At 35.9% G+C, this 16,851-nt stretch overlaps 1 protein-coding gene across 4 annotated transcripts in view; it reads left to right on the forward strand.

Annotated features, from left to right (window-relative positions):
• FUT8 (fucosyltransferase 8) overlaps window positions 1-16,851 on the forward strand; it is a 100,365-nt gene that overhangs the window by 14,446 nt on the left and 69,068 nt on the right. For 3 of the 4 annotated variants that reach the window (XM_033062236.2, XM_033062239.2, XM_033062237.2), the window contains exon 2: window positions 7,782-7,863. The gene's annotated coding sequence lies outside the window, so the exon portion shown is untranslated. Of the gene's footprint in view, window positions 1-7,358; window positions 7,864-16,851 lie in introns of those variants that run through there. The other variant, XM_033062238.2, reaches the window with a different exon arrangement.

Raw genomic sequence — 16,851 nt, forward strand, 5'->3', positions numbered from 1 at the left:
GTTGCTGAACGCTGCTTGCATCTGTTCTTAGCCTTCCCATGGAGGAGCAGGCAGCAGTGCAGAATTGATACTGTCTTTGAAATCTGCACAGCTGCTGGTGTGGGTCTGAGTCACAGCAGGGAGGTTGACCACAATCCTGTTAATGCACTGCTGCTTGACCAACCAGTTAATAAAAGCAGAGTCACTCAAGCTGATCGATGATAGACTTTGGAATAAAGTGCTGTGAGTTTTATTTGGTTCTTGTTTGAAAAGCTTTAATGGAAAGATGAAATTATGTATGAATTCCTAGAAGAAAATCAAACCAAACGCTCACTGTGGGTTTGAAGAACTTTCCTTTTTTAGAAGGTGGAAAAAAATGAAGAAGGAAAAGGGTGAGGCATCTAAAGCAAAATAGAAAATGTGCCTTTCTTTTAATTTATTAAATGAATTGTTTCAATTCATACATAGAGAATTTTTAATAAATTTAATAATGTTGGTGTTGATATTTCTCTTGTTTGTTCACATCTCTTTCAATCTAAATTTTCTCTGAGTGTAGAAGACTTAAGTAATGGTATTTGTAGAGGTAGCTGGTATTTGCCTTGGGTAGTAAGGTGTATATTTTTTTAATTTTTAGAAAAACTTTACCTGCTTTATGTCAGAACTTTGATAGCGTGGATTAAATTCCACAGTTTAAAGGGATCTTGCAAAATTAATAGCAAGGTTTCTAGCTTTTTTAATATAAATATGAACTAGAAAAAAAAAAGACTTTTTTATTGGCTTACAGTCATGTTCCTTTGTTGTGTTTTCAACATCACAGTTGTTTTCCAGTGACATGTATTGTCTTTCTTCTTCTGTGAAGCTTGCTGATTTATTATTTTTTTTTCTCTTGACTTTCAAACATTGTCTCTTGGTAGCATGGACTTTCTCTTTTGAACTAATTAGTGCAACTGGTGACAAGTAAACATGAGTCTGTAGTGCATGAACAATTTCCTCTCTCAAATTCAAACCCAGGTTTGATTTTTTAAAAGAATTTTGTTTCTTGACCTGATTTTAAATAAATGGGTTTTGCTAACATTTCGGCTTGTAGATTGTTATTTTTTCTGTATTTTGTCTGTATTCTCACTGAACAACATTCTTAGTTGGGTTTTCCTGACAGCTTTTTTTCCCAGTCTTTTCATTCATTAGCCTGTGTCTACAGTGTTTTTTTCTGTGTGATTTTCTTTCCTTTAAATTTTCTCATTCTTTTGGTTGAGTTTCTAAAGGTAGATACTACTTCGTCCTCTTTTTTAATGTACTTTTCCAGGCTTTATCTGCACTTAATTTTAGTTTCCTTAAGCTGGTTTGATTTCAAATCCCATTTGGCTACATCATCACTAATAAAGTGGACCATTGTCTGTTACTGAGGACAGCTGGCACAGATTGAGATTTGTCCTTTCTGTTAATCTTTCAGCCTTAAAACAGGTAGCTGTGTGCGCAGTACTGCTGGAACTTTTCCCAGCCATGTGATAACCCTCGATTGTTCCCAGAGGTTGGGAGAGTGCAGTTGGCCTTTATCAAAAGTCTTTCAGGTCTTATTCTGACATGATGATTTGCATTTCTGTGTCTGGGAAAGTTTGTCATTAATATACTGATGTAACCTTTACGGTTAACTTTTGTAAAGGCAATAGTTAAGCCAGTTGCCAACTAGAGATTAACTCAGTTTTGTCTGTGATCTGCTTCCTAAAAAGCCTACTGTGTGAATTATTAATGTTAAATCTTATGCTTTGAATGATTCTGGTAGCTGTCTAGAAAAAAAACAAACCCAAATCATACCCAACAACCAAAAAAAAAAAAAAAAAAAACCAAACCCCAAAAGCAAACAAACAAAAAATCCCAGTCTCAACAGTCCATCCAACTCCCTCATCCACTTAAATTTTCTGGTTTGGTAATTTATAGGTCTACATTTTCCTTCTTACTGTAACTTCCCCATTCCAATGTTATGCAGAGTGCTTGGCTGCTGTTGCATTCTGTATTTCAGATACTAATCTTAAGATATTCAAGACAAAATTTCCTGCCCCACCCTATATATCTGTCCTCCCTGAGCCAAGTCTGCCTTCTAACAGGATGGAGTATCTCATGAAATGTGTTGGTGTCATTTGAGTTATATTTTTTTGACTTTCCAAGATTTCCAGCTACTCTTGTTTTTTTTTCCCATAGTTCTTGTGTTTGCTGAGAAGCAGAAGTTTACAAGGAAGCTCTAGAGATATTCTACTGTTTGCCATCTTCTCCTCCCTGTGACCCTTTAGCTACCCACACTTGCCACTCATTCCTTTGGAGCTGTGATCTAGGTTGCCATTTGTAAGTCTTGTTGTTTTATTAAAGAGGACAGTCTTTGCCTTTAATTTGCTCGCTGGTGATTTGAATGACAGCAGAGTTTTAGCCTGCCAGGCTGGGAAGCACAGATGGCACTTCACATGGCTGAGAAAAAGTGGAACTCTGGGGAAAAGAAGCATATGTTTTCCTGGATTTGAGAGAACTAAAAGAGGTCCAGTGCTTGAAGTGTTTTTCCAAATTTTCCCCAAATTTGCACTACACATGCAGTAGTGTAATGTATTAGCAATGTCACTCTAGCATACACTAAACTCTGTAAAGTAAAAAATGTAGGCCTGCAGACACTGAGCAACAGTGATGTGTCTTCCCGGAATAATGGGATGTGTCAGCTAGGGCCTAGTAAATAAAAGAGAGACATGAGTCAGGTGTTTGGGCCAGTGTGTCTTGAGGGAGAGGAGCAGGAAAGAGCTTGAGAACTGTGCAATGTTACGTAGGTTTATTACCTTCCCTTGCCACCTTCTGGCAAGTGGATAGGTTAAAAATGTGTTTGTTATTTGGGATGTTATTTTGTAACTTAATTCTTCATTTGGTTCTTTAATATGTCCATGAAAGAAGTCAGGGGATTGTGTACTGCATCGGTTTTGTAGAGTGTTCTGAGTCTGTGCCTTGAGAAACCATTACGTGTCAAAATTTCAGTATCATGAAGGGACTTTGTACCTTAAAGCAAGTATTTAATATTTTCTTCTGTTAAGGATAAGCATTTAATGATACCAAATTTTATTCCTAATTATTATTTGTGCTGTTAAAAATGGTGTACTCTTAGAACAAAGTCAAAGTGGCAAAGAAAAAACAAGTGTGGGGAGATCTTTGTCTTTGATGCTTATTTTGATGAATATTGATGAATAATGCTCCCAGACCAGGCTTGATTGAAAGTGGAATTTCATTGACCAGCTTGTCTGTCCTCAAACCAGTGGTAATCAAAGCTTGTTTGAAGTGGAAGCTCCTATGCCAAATTGAACTGAAGAAAGAATCCTGTGCACTTCTGTGCAAAACAGATGATTCCTGAGAGCTTCTCTGTGCAGTAGAAGTTCGATGATTTGACTTTGCACCTTGCATATGCCAGCTTTTTAGCTCCTAGCAGTAAGGAATGTGAAAAAAAAAACCAAAACAGCAAAACCTAACCCCAAACTATTATATAATGTGTATAGAAAACCCTATATGATTTTAAAAATATATACATAAAAATGATTAACTTTCCTTCTGTCTCTGTGGGATGTTTTTCTTTCTATATTTGTTTAAGGAAATTTGCTTAGTACCAGCAACTAGCAGTGCTACCAGACAGATGGATTGATGGATGTAGGAGAAGTGAAAATCAGTTTTTCAGTTTCTACCTCTCCATTAGAATCATACATTATCTCTTAAAACTGGAAAAATCATGTTCTGAGCCTCACTTGGGCTTACAGAAGGAGTAATTTTCCATTTCTTTTTCTTTATCAATTTACTGATTTTGTTGTTTGTTTGTTTGAAGTGGTTTTATTGTGTTTAAGTGTTTGAAGATGTTTAAAATAGATTCTTTTCATGCAGTGTTCTCCCTGACATAGATTCAGTTACTCCTCTTGAAACTTGAAACTGTAGAGCCAGCATCAGAGTATGCGGGTGACTTTACTGAAAAACTGGTCTGTGTGCTTCAGAAATTGCTTGTACTAGAGAAAGTAGGATTAGCACACCTGGGAGTAGATTTATGTTTTTGGAGTAATAGAAAATGTTTAATAAATTTTAAAAAAAGGTTGGAAATTCATGTACTTAAGCACTGATGAGAACCCTGATAGAACCAGACTGGTGATCAGAGGCAGATTGCTGTTCTATAACCCAGCTCCTGTTCTGCTTCCTTCTCAGATGATGTGGCTTGGCGAGAGTAACGCGATTCTAAACCACACCAACTGGTTTCTAGCTTTTAAAAATGGGTTGTTAGGACTTGCCAATAAAGCATTCATTGACTTACATTTAGATTGACATTAGCTCTGATCACAGTCACACTCAGAAGAAAGCAAGTCATTTTGGATAAGAAAGAACTAGTGTGATTAAGCTGAACTTGCCTTCTTAAAGGAGAAAGAAAGCATTTGGCAAATTAGACCTGGGGAGAAATAGCAGTTGTCTTTATTGGGTGTGAGGGCATATATGGGAGAGAAACATCTGAAAAGAAATATATTTGAGGTGTAAATTTAAGAACAAATCTTGTTTGAAACTCAGAAGATGAGGTCTGGTCTCTGTAATGGGGAGAAAGAAACTCAGTGATTCGAGATGATATTTTATATGTTTATACAGGAATACTGTGTAAGATGATAAGGTTGCTCCTGGACTCAGAAATTTAAAATGAACATTTGAGATTTCTTGATACTGGAATAACAGAAATCTCTGAGAAAGAGGGTAGAGCAGACAGGAAAAATTTGATAGTTACTTGTCATAAAGTTTTCTGTTTTACAAATTCTGTTCCTCACAGCTACCAGCGGTATCCTGTACATATCTGAAGGGAATATTTATTGTTTTTATTTTTCTCTTCTTAGTGCATAGTTTATCTTCTTCTGAAGCAGAGACAATTTGCTATTCTCTAAAGGTGGAATTTTGAGTGCTGTGTCTGATTTGTCCTGTGGTATTGGGAAAGTAGTTCTGGCCTGGCTTATGGTTCTAGTGTCTGTGTTCAGAATTAAATCGGTTTGCCCCAGTCAAATGGAGAAGGGATGGGAGAAGTGTTTCCTTTTTTTCTTCCTCCTTGCTGCAATCCTCTGTATTCCTAAGGTGATGTAGGTATTTTAATCTAACACTTCTGTAGTTACAGTCACTAAAGCATGGTGTCCTTGTACTCTTATTACCTTGCTCTTGTGCTTTCAAATTTTGTGTCTTTTTAAAATGCAGCTGAAATTACATGAAAAGTGTTGATGAAATGTTTTGGACTCAGTTTTAGTTGTAATGCAAGAGACTGGATTAAACACTGCAGTTGTTATTTAATCCTTTATAAGGATGGATTTTTTTTTTAATAGATTAATTAAAAAAAACAAAAAGAAAAAAGGCAATGACTGGTCTGTGTACACCCAGAAATTCAAAGTCAGAATTGGACATATAACCAAAATTTCCATAAGGTCACTTCATGACCTTTATTTCCAAAAAGATCTGTGTAAGAGGGCAAATTTATCTGGAAGGAACCACTGTCTCTCATTAGTGATATTTTTAAATACTCTTGAAGTGGTTGAAACACGAATGTGAAGATTTTTTAAAATACTTTCAGTTTTTACATTATGAATAGAATTCAAATTTCAGGGATTTATTAGCAGTAATGTGAAAATCATGTTTTACTGTTTTGGTAAAATTTAAAAGGTTTAATAAAAAGACAATAGGAGACACGCATAGAGTAAAGGGTTAAAACAGCTGGATGCTTGGTAAGCTGCTAAGAGCAAATGATTGCTTTGGGAACGCCCCTTTTTAAATACGTTTTACAATACATCAACTTGTTGCATATTTATAGTTTTTTATGTGTAGTTTAACTAGTTTAACCTTTTTTGAGAACTATTTAGCATGGCTACTTTTTGGGTCTGCTTTTTTAGAGCATCCATGTTTTTTGGCTTGTGCTTTTAATTTTCTTTTTATTATTTTTTTAATTTGGGTGGTGGTTTTGGCTTTTTGCAGCTGGTGAGTGTTGATAATTGTGTTAGTTGCAGCGTTTCTATTATATGTTTACGGGCTGTTATTTTATCTAAGTGGGTAGTTTAAGCATACCAGAAAAAAGTATGTCTAACTTTTGCTATTAGAAAAAACCTACATTCATACAGAAAAACTATTTTAACATTATGCATAGAGCATTTATCCTAATAGTTGCGAAAAGCCAACAATGTGTCATGCACTTATAACAGTAATAATAAATTGACTGTAAAATTTTAAACTTTTTGGTAATTTTGAATGTTTCAGAATAGGCTGGCTCTTTTAAGATAATCACAATTTATGTCAGGTGACTGACTATTCTTTTTATGGAACTGTGGGAAAAAACCCAAAGAGCTTTGTTTCTGTCCTCTTGGTAATGTAGGGCATGGTGATTTGCCCAGCCTGGTAGGTCTGGAAGGTCTTTTGGTACTGCTTGCAATTCTATTGCTTTCAAATAAATCAATTTGTAAATTTAGTAATAGTTCTTTCTGTTTTATGAAATGTAAATGTTTCCATTTCATGTTTACCATGAGCCACTTTGTCTAAATCTATTTTTCCTTATATATGGCTCACATAATGTACTACCTTCTTCTTGTTAATGAGGTTGAAATTACGAACTTGTAAGAAAATACATCATAATGCTTCATACAAAAGTATGAGTATGAGTAGACCATGCTCTAATGTGTATTTTGTTCTGCTTGGCTTCTTGAAGGTCTTGAAACCTTCAGCTGAAAGTTTCACCTCTCTGTTTTTGTGAAGCAGGCTGTGTAGTTGATTTGATGAGAGCTACAATAAAAAATGAGTTTACTTTTTCTGATTTTATTTTTTAGGCATGGAGTAACTGGGTTGTCTTTTTTGTTTGAATTTCTGAGATACTTAATCACTGCAAAAACTGTAACCTTCGTTGAATGCCTTAGCCGAAGTATACCCAAACTATCCATCTCAAATAGAAATGAGAATAAGCTCCCTATTTCCCTCAGGGTTCTATTTTTGGAAGTTCATGGGCTCTGACTTTGTAGGTGCTGATTACTTTAAATAATTTATTACATGAATAGGAAAACACAGAATTCAGGTTTGGTTTTTATCACTGTTGCTGCTTTTGAGAGCTTTAGAGTTGCCAGTTCACCTTGTTCATTAAACAGTGCAGCTGCTGAAGCTTCTCTTTGAAATAGAAAATCACTTAATTTTCATTCAAAAATAAGACTAATTTGGCAGAATTCTCATTGCAGTAAAAGTCAGTTATCTGAGGCATTTATCTTTTTTTTTGCCTTTGTTCCTGTTCCTGGTACTATTGTTGCTTTAATTGGTTTCCTATTTATTTTTTTTCCTTGCTTTCATTCCTTTCCTTGAAGTCAGGGTCACAAATAAGCTTTTTCAACAACCAATTAATTGCTGTTTCAGAGTCTGATATTGCAGCTTTTGATTGCTTTTCTGTTAAACGGCCAGGAATCAACTTTTAGTTCAGTAGCATGCTGCCATTCTGAATTAGTGAGACAAGTGTTAGGAAATGATGTACTAACTCCATGCCTTGATAACCTCAAAGTAAGATTTTGTTTAAAACAGTTATTTCTTCACTGAAAGGGTAGTTAAGGACTCGAAAAGGCTGCCCTGGGAAATTGTTGAGCCTCCATCCCTGGTTGAATTTAAAAGATACCTAAGTATGGCCCTTAAGGACATGGTTTAGTGGTGGGCTTGGCAGTGGTAGGTTTGTGGCTGGACTTGATGATCTTAAAGGTCTTTTCTAACCTAAATGATTGTGTGATAAAAACTAATGATCTTTTCCTCTTTTCTACTTTCAGAAAATTGCCTATGCTTCAAAATGAAAGTAAGGAAGAAGAATCCCCAAAAATGTTAATTTGAGCAATAATTATTGCTTGTAAAGTAAGTACTTCTCATTCTCTGTGATGCTGTCTTCACAACTGAAAATTGTTCTTCTGTTGATGAGTCTTTGTCAGCTGAGAAAAGGAAACATTTCAAAAAAGAGGCCAGGCTGTTCACTTTTCAGTGATCACTGCCAAAATGGACCAATCAGATACCCGTTTCACCTTTTGTTTCTCCTTATACCTATTCTTCTCCCTTCTCCTCTTTGCCTCTCTTCTCTAAAAAGAGAAATTCTTTGGTAGGTTCATTGTGTACCCTCTGTCTTACATACCAAATCTTGTATTTCTTTGGCAGTATTTCTGGGACCCTTTCCATCTATATTGCAGATACTACGTATATTTCTCAGAGATAAACTGTGCTTGTGCAGAGGCTGGGCACAGGCCCTACTCCATGAAGTTTTTCAAGAGTTCTAAGCAACTAAACTGTTGTGGGTGGGATATCCTGGATCCAGTGCTAGTTGATGCTTCAGATTCTTATGGTTTTGAAGGTCTGGGAAAGTACCATGTTTGAGGACACTTTAAAAAAAAATTTAGATAAAACTTAGTAGAAAGGTACTCTCTTAATTTTGAGAAGAATGCTTAAAGAATGAAGTGAACTTCTCTGAAATGTGAATCTGGGTGTGAACTTAGAAACCAAGCATATTATGACATTATTCTTTTTTGGATGCAACTGTAGAAAAGATTCTTATGATCACTATGATAAGAAAGTTGTGAAAATTTCTTAAACTTCCACAGTTGAACAATTTGACTGGGTGTGTAGCCTATCACTTTAGGCAGCTGCCAGTCAGTGAATTTGCCCAGCAGTTTGAAGTAATGCTCTTGAAGTTGTTAGGCTGGGAATACATGATTTGACTTTGGAGAAGAACAGGCTTCTGTGGAAGCTTTAGACTAGAAGTGGCTAATTTTGCCAGATCCCTCCCAGCCATTGCAGTTAGTTGGAATGGTTTATTGATGTGGAGTAGAAACAATGATTCACAGGGTACAAAAATCTTAGCAGGTAACTAGGAAGTCTGTAACACTCTTTCCCCCACTCCACCCTCCAACTCTCCAACCCCATGTGTAGTATCTGTGTGCTCCAGACTCTGAAAATGAACAAAAGGTAGAACTTTCATGACTTCTCAAAACCTCATTTGCAGTCAGAATTGGCTGGTCCCTTGTACATGATGTTATGTAATACAACAATTGTATCTCGATTTGAAGTTTTGTAAATTAAAATTTGTTTCTTTGTGAAAGCCTGCTTGCAGACATGCATGCATATGTGGTTACTTACTTTTGTACTTCCTGTTGCTTGGTGTTCACACCAGCTTGCTTTGTCCGGAAGCTGTGGTGATGGTGTGACTCTGTTTAGCAGAGATGTGTTCCTTCCAAAGCAAGAAAGAGGTTGAGAACTGCATGAAACCTCTTCTTGCCTTTTCTGTTTAGCTTGTGTGGGAGGGTAATTAAAAGGATTTGTGCACGTCTATAAACTGCAGTGCCTGGAGCTAGAGTTAAGCCAGTGGTTTGGTGTATGCATTGCTCAACTGCTGAGGGAGGTTGAGCAGTGGCAGAAAGCTGATCTGGGCTTAGTGTCTAGGTAAGATCTAGGTAGTGCTGGTGGGTTGAGACAAGTAACTGAGCACTACAGAGAAGACGATATCTTTCCTGTATTACTTTATTATGCAATCCATGGATTGTGTTAGATTCTTGCTTCTGGTCAGATTTTGTAACAAGCTGCATTTGGAATTATTTTCTGCTAACACAGTCTGGCTTGATAAACTGTATTATCATCCATATACTTAATTAATATCTTTTTCCTGATTCTTTTCAGATATAAAAACATTTCCATGGTAGCCTTTCCTTTTTTTCCCCCAAATCATATTTCACACGTAGTCTAAGCCATTCTATCTATGAACTGCTGTTCTTTAGTTTGTTGAGAAATAAAGACCAAATCAGCATTTCTCATTGCATTCTAAAACACTTTCTTATCCTTTCTCGGATATTCTGTAAGTTAGATTAATCTGTGATAGGCTTTCAAGATAAACTAATCTCTGGAAAAGGCCTGTATATCTTGAGTTTTATTTATTTTAAGGGCACCTAAAATCTTAGATAGATATTCTCTGTTTCTTTATATCTAAATAGATCAGTGTATGATTCCTGATGGAAAATACCTTTTCAGGAGGGTATGTTGCTGATTTTGCCCTGCCATTTTATCAGGACTGTGCCTCTGTCATTCTGGAGTATCTATGATCTTGCTTGCTACTTTCCCTCTTGCCTGAGGATCAGCAAAGTCTGTTTCTTGTTCAAACATTTGGCTTCAGTGTGCTTTTCTATCCTAGTAGGCATTTAACTTGGATTCTTCTTTGGAAGATTGCTTCCTGCTCCTCTGTCTCTCTGGACTGTATTCTTTATTAAAAGTGTGTTCTGGATAAGGCATTTCTGATGCAGCAGCACAAATAACAGTCTTTAATGTTTTTTTTTTAAGAAAAGAGGATGCTAATGGATCCATTGACACACATGTTTAGGGCAGTGAAAAATGACACCAGGCTGTGGCACTGCAGAGAGGTTGGAAGATTGGAGGAGAATTTAATATGAAGCAAGAAATTAGAATGAGCAGGGGGAAATGGGATTCAAGACATTAAGGGCAAACTTAAAATACTGCTTTTAAATTACAGGAAAACTGGCCAAGTCCAGGATAAGGAATGACAGAGTTCTGAAGAAAGAGATTGGGGGTTAAGAGCTGACCTTAAATCAAGAGTATCATGCACAAAAAGTAGTTCTGAGAGCATAACATCACACCAGGATGAGTAAATGAAAGCGCTGTCATTCAACACCATGAAACTGATGTAAATCTCTCTGCACAACCTAGGGTAGAAATGGAACCAGCTAGGTCATTGTGTCTAATGTGCATGCATTATGTGTGTGGTTCCAAAGAAATCAAAATTATCTTGCCAAATTGGAGAGTCCAGAAGAAAACAGTATTGACAATATAATGCATGATCCATGACCTGTGAGGAGAGGTTGAAATAATGTGATGCTGATTAAGGATTAAAAATTTTCCCCCGTAAGTTGTCTGTCTTTTTTGTGAATGAAGCATAGGGAGAGTAGCTTTTAGCAAAAGATGCTGAGAAGGAGCATAGGATCTCTTTCTTCATATTGCAGTGGTTTTTATTTAAATTTTTTTTTAGCTTAAATACTTCTTCCAATGGACAAAGTGATGTTTTATCTTGAATGCATCCAAGTTTAAACTTAAATAGTCCAAATCTAAAACATCAACTGAAAATTTGAAAAAAAACCCCAAACTAGACATAACTTGGCGGATATTATTTGGCTCTAAATTACTATTATTTTTACAGTGCCTGAAAAGTCAAATTTCAAATATCACTGTTAGTCTATACCTTTTAAAATGTCTAGGATTAGTCAGTTATGTGAAACTAAACTTTGGTATTGACAAATTGTTTAAGGGGACAAGATCAGAGGAAATAGCCAGGCAAGAAGTTTCCTGCTTCACAAGTTCTTTCAGTTAAATAGGTGAGGATGTACATTACAGGATTTTTATAATTTTGTTTTTAGTGTGAAATACAGAGAGATAGTGTAGATGTGGTAAATCTGTCTGTGAGTTATGATTTTTTATTTATGTTATCATTTTTAGATGAAATGGTAGAGGGGGTGATAGTCTTACTTTTTGCTGTTGAGTGAAAGAAATTGTAGTTATCATGAGGAGAACAAGATGTGGATAAATGTCAAGGTGACATCTACAGTACAGAAATATTCTGCAGTTGTTTTGACTTTGCTGCTTTTAATGATGTAATTATACCACACTGACAATTCAGTAGTTCTTTTTTGTTTGGATTATATTAAATAGTGGCTAATAAACACTTCTGGGCAGAAATGGGCAGATCTTGTTAGCATAGGAAAACCTGAATTTAATTGTTTTTACACTTCAGTCTTGGTGGGTTTTTTTGGTACTTTTGTTCTTAAACAAATATTGAAATAAACCAAGTCTAAGGGGAAGGATAACAATTAGATGCTTGCCAGTATGTGGAAAAAAACTAATCAAGACAGAGGTTAATTATAGGGTGATCCACTTGAAACTGATCCTAATGATACTGTCTTTTAATCAGATTGATTTTGCCTAAGCATATTTGTCATAGTTCATGTTAACTGTATTAAAATTAGTTAATGAATCCAAAAACCTGTCAGTAAGGAGGGAACTTTCAAATTCTAAGGAAGGCTTCCTCATTGCTACATGGCAGGAGGTTCTTGGTCATTGGCTTTAGCTCTTGGGAAAAATGCATTGCTCCTAATAAATGTCTAAATTTGATAGAAAGAGATCACTAACTGTTAAATTGCTTGGCAAGTAGAGATGGAAAGTATTTGGGAAGAGCCAAATGTGTGATCCCAGGTCTAGAGACCAATATTGTAGATTGCATTTATGGATTAGGGACAATGGTTTTGAATAACACAACCAGTAGAAGGATGTAGGGGAGGTGATATTAACTGCTGTATACAATATTAATGGGCTGTGGTGAGTGTATAATGGCTAGTTTGGGGTTCCTAAGATTAGTCAGAAATAGTCTTAAGAGGTTTGGAAGAGAGCTGTAAAAATGCAGGTTCTGGGGAAGTGGATCTCATTTCAGAGATTTAAGAAGCTTATTCTGTTGAAGTGTTACTTGAGAAATTTTGAAGATTTGAGCTTTAATCCTATATGAAAAGGCATTGGTGAGGGCTGAAAACAGATGTTTGGTAGCTAAGCAGTTGAGCAATTTATCTGGAAATCATTTGTTCTCTCTCATTCTCTCTTTTAATGTCTCTGAATCTCATGGATGGTTTTAGTAAAACGTGCCTTTTCTTGGAGAGCATACATGGTGCTGATACAAGAAATAGGAGAAAGTGTGTGATCATTGGATCACAAAGCAAAGATAGTAGTCATGATGTATTAGACAGTGTTGCAGAATATACACATTAGATGGGAAGAAAGCAAGGATTGCCATTGGCCTTGCAGATGGAGCTGAGACCTCATGTTGTGGCTCAGGAAACAAAGATATTACAGACCACTGATGGAGGAAACCCAGTCCAATTCCTGGCGCCATATTCCCCTCTGGGGGCAGGGTTTTAATACACCCTTACCCAAGTCAGCACATTACTGCTAACATTTTTATCACAAATACTGTGTAAATACAATGTGTCACAGTACCAGGAATAAATAAATCTGTGAAATCCATCCTTGTCTCAAGGCATTACCAACTCCTTTTCTGCCAGCCAGATGCATTTTCAGGCATCATGTTGCATCTTCTTATGCAGTAGTTTTGTTACTCCTTTCCCCTTTCTAGAAGATATATAGATTTATAGATTTTTCACCTGTTGAGCTAATGGTAGAATCCTTCTGAATGAGTGTTGGCTTTGCAATTCTACCACTGAACATGTTCCTTTCCAGGAAATATGCTAATGTTTTCACTAAATTCTATTTTTAAAAGACTGCTTTTTGTACCTTCCTTCCTTCCCAGCCATATCAATATTTGTGGTATTCTTTTTATTTTTAACGATGGAAAAGTACTCCTTTCCCCTCTATGCCTTAAGATTGGCTCAGGAAGGCACAACTACTGTGTATCTCTCTTCTCTTGATTCATCACAGTGTAGAAATTCCCTTGTCTTGAAATTTGCTTTTTTCTGCATGCTACAGTTGCAGCACTAGGCAAAGCTCATGGTTTTAGTGTCTCTGAATGTATGAGAATATCTCTTTACTTTATATTTCCCTTCAAGCAGATAGTAGTCTGGAATTGCAAACTTCTGGAGGGCGACATTTCCGTTTTGCGCCGTTGCCAAATGACTTTGATTGTGTTGGCAGCGTTACGTTCAGTTGTGTTTGGCATGAGCACAGTCTGAAGGGTTCAAGGGGATTGCTGATTGTCCTGTAAGAGTGAGTGACCCTGCAACACAGTGCCTTTCTCACAGACCCAAAAGCACCGCTCAGCACTGTGCAGGTGGTCAGTGAATACTTGCAGCAGTTGATGGTTTTCATGCACGATCTTTGTCATGCATGCCTTCTCCTTGATTATCTTGTCTTCATTTCAATGTGTTTTGGTAGTTGCTGAAGTCAAACAAATATGGAAAAATTATGTATGCTATTGTTACGTGTTCATAACACCCCTCTGAGAAGAATTCATGTGTCTTGTGGAGAGTGGCTGAATGAAAACTGGTTTGATGAGCCACATGTATTTCATAAGAGGACACTAAAAAGCCACTAATGAAGTTGTGGGAAGTGGACTCTTGAATCCTGATAATTTCCTGAATGCTATGATTAGCATCCCACAGGGCATTGTAAAATAGTTCATTAATCATAGTCAGTGATAAAGAAGGCTCTGGAATGTCAGCTATATTGTGCACCTTTCTGTGACTGCAAGATCATGGAAACAGGGGTCAGAATATTTATGAAAACAAGTATATGTGTGCTGTGATGGACTACTCTTAGCAGTAGTATGACAATACTTTCTGGAATAAAAAATAAATGGAATAAAACTTTTTCTAGTGTAGCAATACTATTAGAATAGGTTTTTGAGTTATTTTACTGAAAATAATTTATGATCTTTGTATTATTCTGCTACTAAACCATTTCTATTTTAAAAGAACATTCATATTGAAAATGCTTGCACTAATTTTGTCCCTCTAGTTAAATTCAAACAATTCATCTAGTTGTTCTTAGTTTACTGATTGACATGTTTTCTTATTATGTAGTAATATTTTATCCTAGTGTTCCATATATTTCAGAATACTAATGTACATGTACCTGGAATCTCTGTTTTTCAATTAATAATTGTTGCTGTTAACTAATATGCATTTCTTAAAATGTATTCTGATGGAAAATTATCTGTATGATGAATCAGAATTACTAAGCCCTACTGGATGGGAAAAATTAATGTGGATATTTTTGGAAGTTATTTTGCAAAAACTGAAAATGGAGCATTCATTCTACATCAGTGCTACATAGTTTATTTGAAATGGTATATTTCTGAAAACTATTACTGTTCTAAAGCAAACACTTGAAGTCAAAAGTAACTAAATCAGAAGTATTTCACTGATACCTAGATTTTTCAGCTAGCAGCTTATATTTAGTTTTGACCCTTTAGTCCAATAGCAGTATTCCAGAAAGTGTTGTTAGGATGTGACCAGTGAAAAATAATCTCAGAATCTGCAAGAGTTTTATAGCAACATATATTAGAGTGGGCTAATGCTTTTGGTGTCTCACTAGAGCAGGGAGCATAGCTTGAAGCAAGGCCAAGAAAAAGGAAAACCTGAACTCTGTTCAGAAAATTAGTGGAATGTAGTTCATGCATTCTAAAGGCTTCAGAGAATATCTTAATAACATCAGCTTTCCGCCTCTCGTTCAGTTTTTCTTCCACACGCGTTTTTGGAGCACTGATTTTTCAGTGTTGAACTCTGCAAATCCCTTAAATTTGGGAGAACTTGAGGGTTTTTCCATTTGTCTTCTGTCAGAGGATTGCTTATCACCTGCTTTTATTCCTTTGCATCAACTTTTTCATAATTTAATAAGTGTAACTGTTGTAAACCTGTCCTCTAGAGATGGAGTTGATGGCAGAGAGAATCTGGGATCTTTTCCTAGTGTGTGCCATATATAGTGAGTAGGTGTTGTGTGCTTTCCTAAAAATCTATGGCTATTCTCCAGATCTGTGTGCAGTGAGATTCAAATCTCTTCTGTAGAGAAGCATGAGAAAGATTAACAGCTAGCTTGACACAGAAGATAATCAGAACTTTGATGCAGTTCAGTACTCCTGTGCATGTATGTGCTCTTTCCCTGTAGTTGCTCACTAGGTCATGACCAACCACTTCTGTTGCTGTTTTGTATTTCAACAGTATTTTAATCTGTGCCATTTCTTTGGAGGTGTTAGGGGCATGTATGCATATGCACACAGAAAAGAACTTTAAAATTTTTTTTTAATCTATGCTGCAGTCATAAGTATGAAGAAATGCTTTTTTCTGTTTTCTGTTTTGTTCACATCCACAGTACTTTTTCTGAAATGTAATTTTTCTCATACTCTGCTTAAGGATGTAACTTTTTTTGGTCTAATTCCTTGCCTGTTATGATGAGTAATCAAGTGTTTCTTTCATCTAGTAAGATTGTTGTGTTTATGAATTGATTATCTTTGTTCAGCTGCTAAATTTCTCAATTCTGTTTCTCAGAGTGTTCAGTGTTCTTCAAGGCAAGAAGAATTTTACCTTTTTTTTCCTCTGTTCCTCTGACCCAGTGCATGCAGTCAAATTTTAGAGAGGGTTCTAGATTTTTTGCCATGTAAGCATGTTTTTTATCTTTCTCCACCTGTCATTTAATTAGATGAGATTAAGGAAAGAAATAGAAAAATGCATTTTTCCTAAGCAAATAAGGGAAGACAAATTATTTCTTAACAAGCTAACGACCAGATAGTTAATAAAATGTTGTGGGCTTTTTAAAAATACTTGAATATATTATTTTTGGGATGATTTGGATAAAAGGTTTATGATATCATAATGTTTTTCTTTATTTATTGTCAGAATTGATTCCTATTCCTCCATTTTCTTGTTGATAAATCTCCTCAAACATTTTAAAATAATGATCTTCATTTCTGGAAAGCTAAGAACTGTACATTAAGAATGGTTTGGCTGTGTGTAATTGTAATGATATGTCCAGTTTGATTCCTTTTTGTTGGTATCCCAACATTCAATGTGTTTGATCTGTATTTTGTTTTGGGTAAGCAGAGAAAATCTGAGAGAATGGGGCAGGAGAGAAGAGTCAGCTCAACACTTGAAATTTCCCAAACCAATAAACAATCAAACTTACAAAAAAACCAAAGAGAATAAAAAAAGGAAAACAACAAAAAAATAAAAACCTTAGCCAAACTGTTCCAGAAGTCTGTATTGCATGAGATAAACCTTTCTCAATAGTACTGCAAAATGATGGCCCACGTTGCTCCCCCTAAATGTGACTCTTTCATACCTTGTTCCTTCATCTAGTTGACTA

Source organism: Catharus ustulatus, chromosome 6 (genome assembly GCF_009819885.2).
Source record: "Catharus ustulatus isolate bCatUst1 chromosome 6, bCatUst1.pri.v2, whole genome shotgun sequence".
NCBI lineage: Eukaryota > Metazoa > Chordata > Aves > Passeriformes > Turdidae > Catharus > Catharus ustulatus.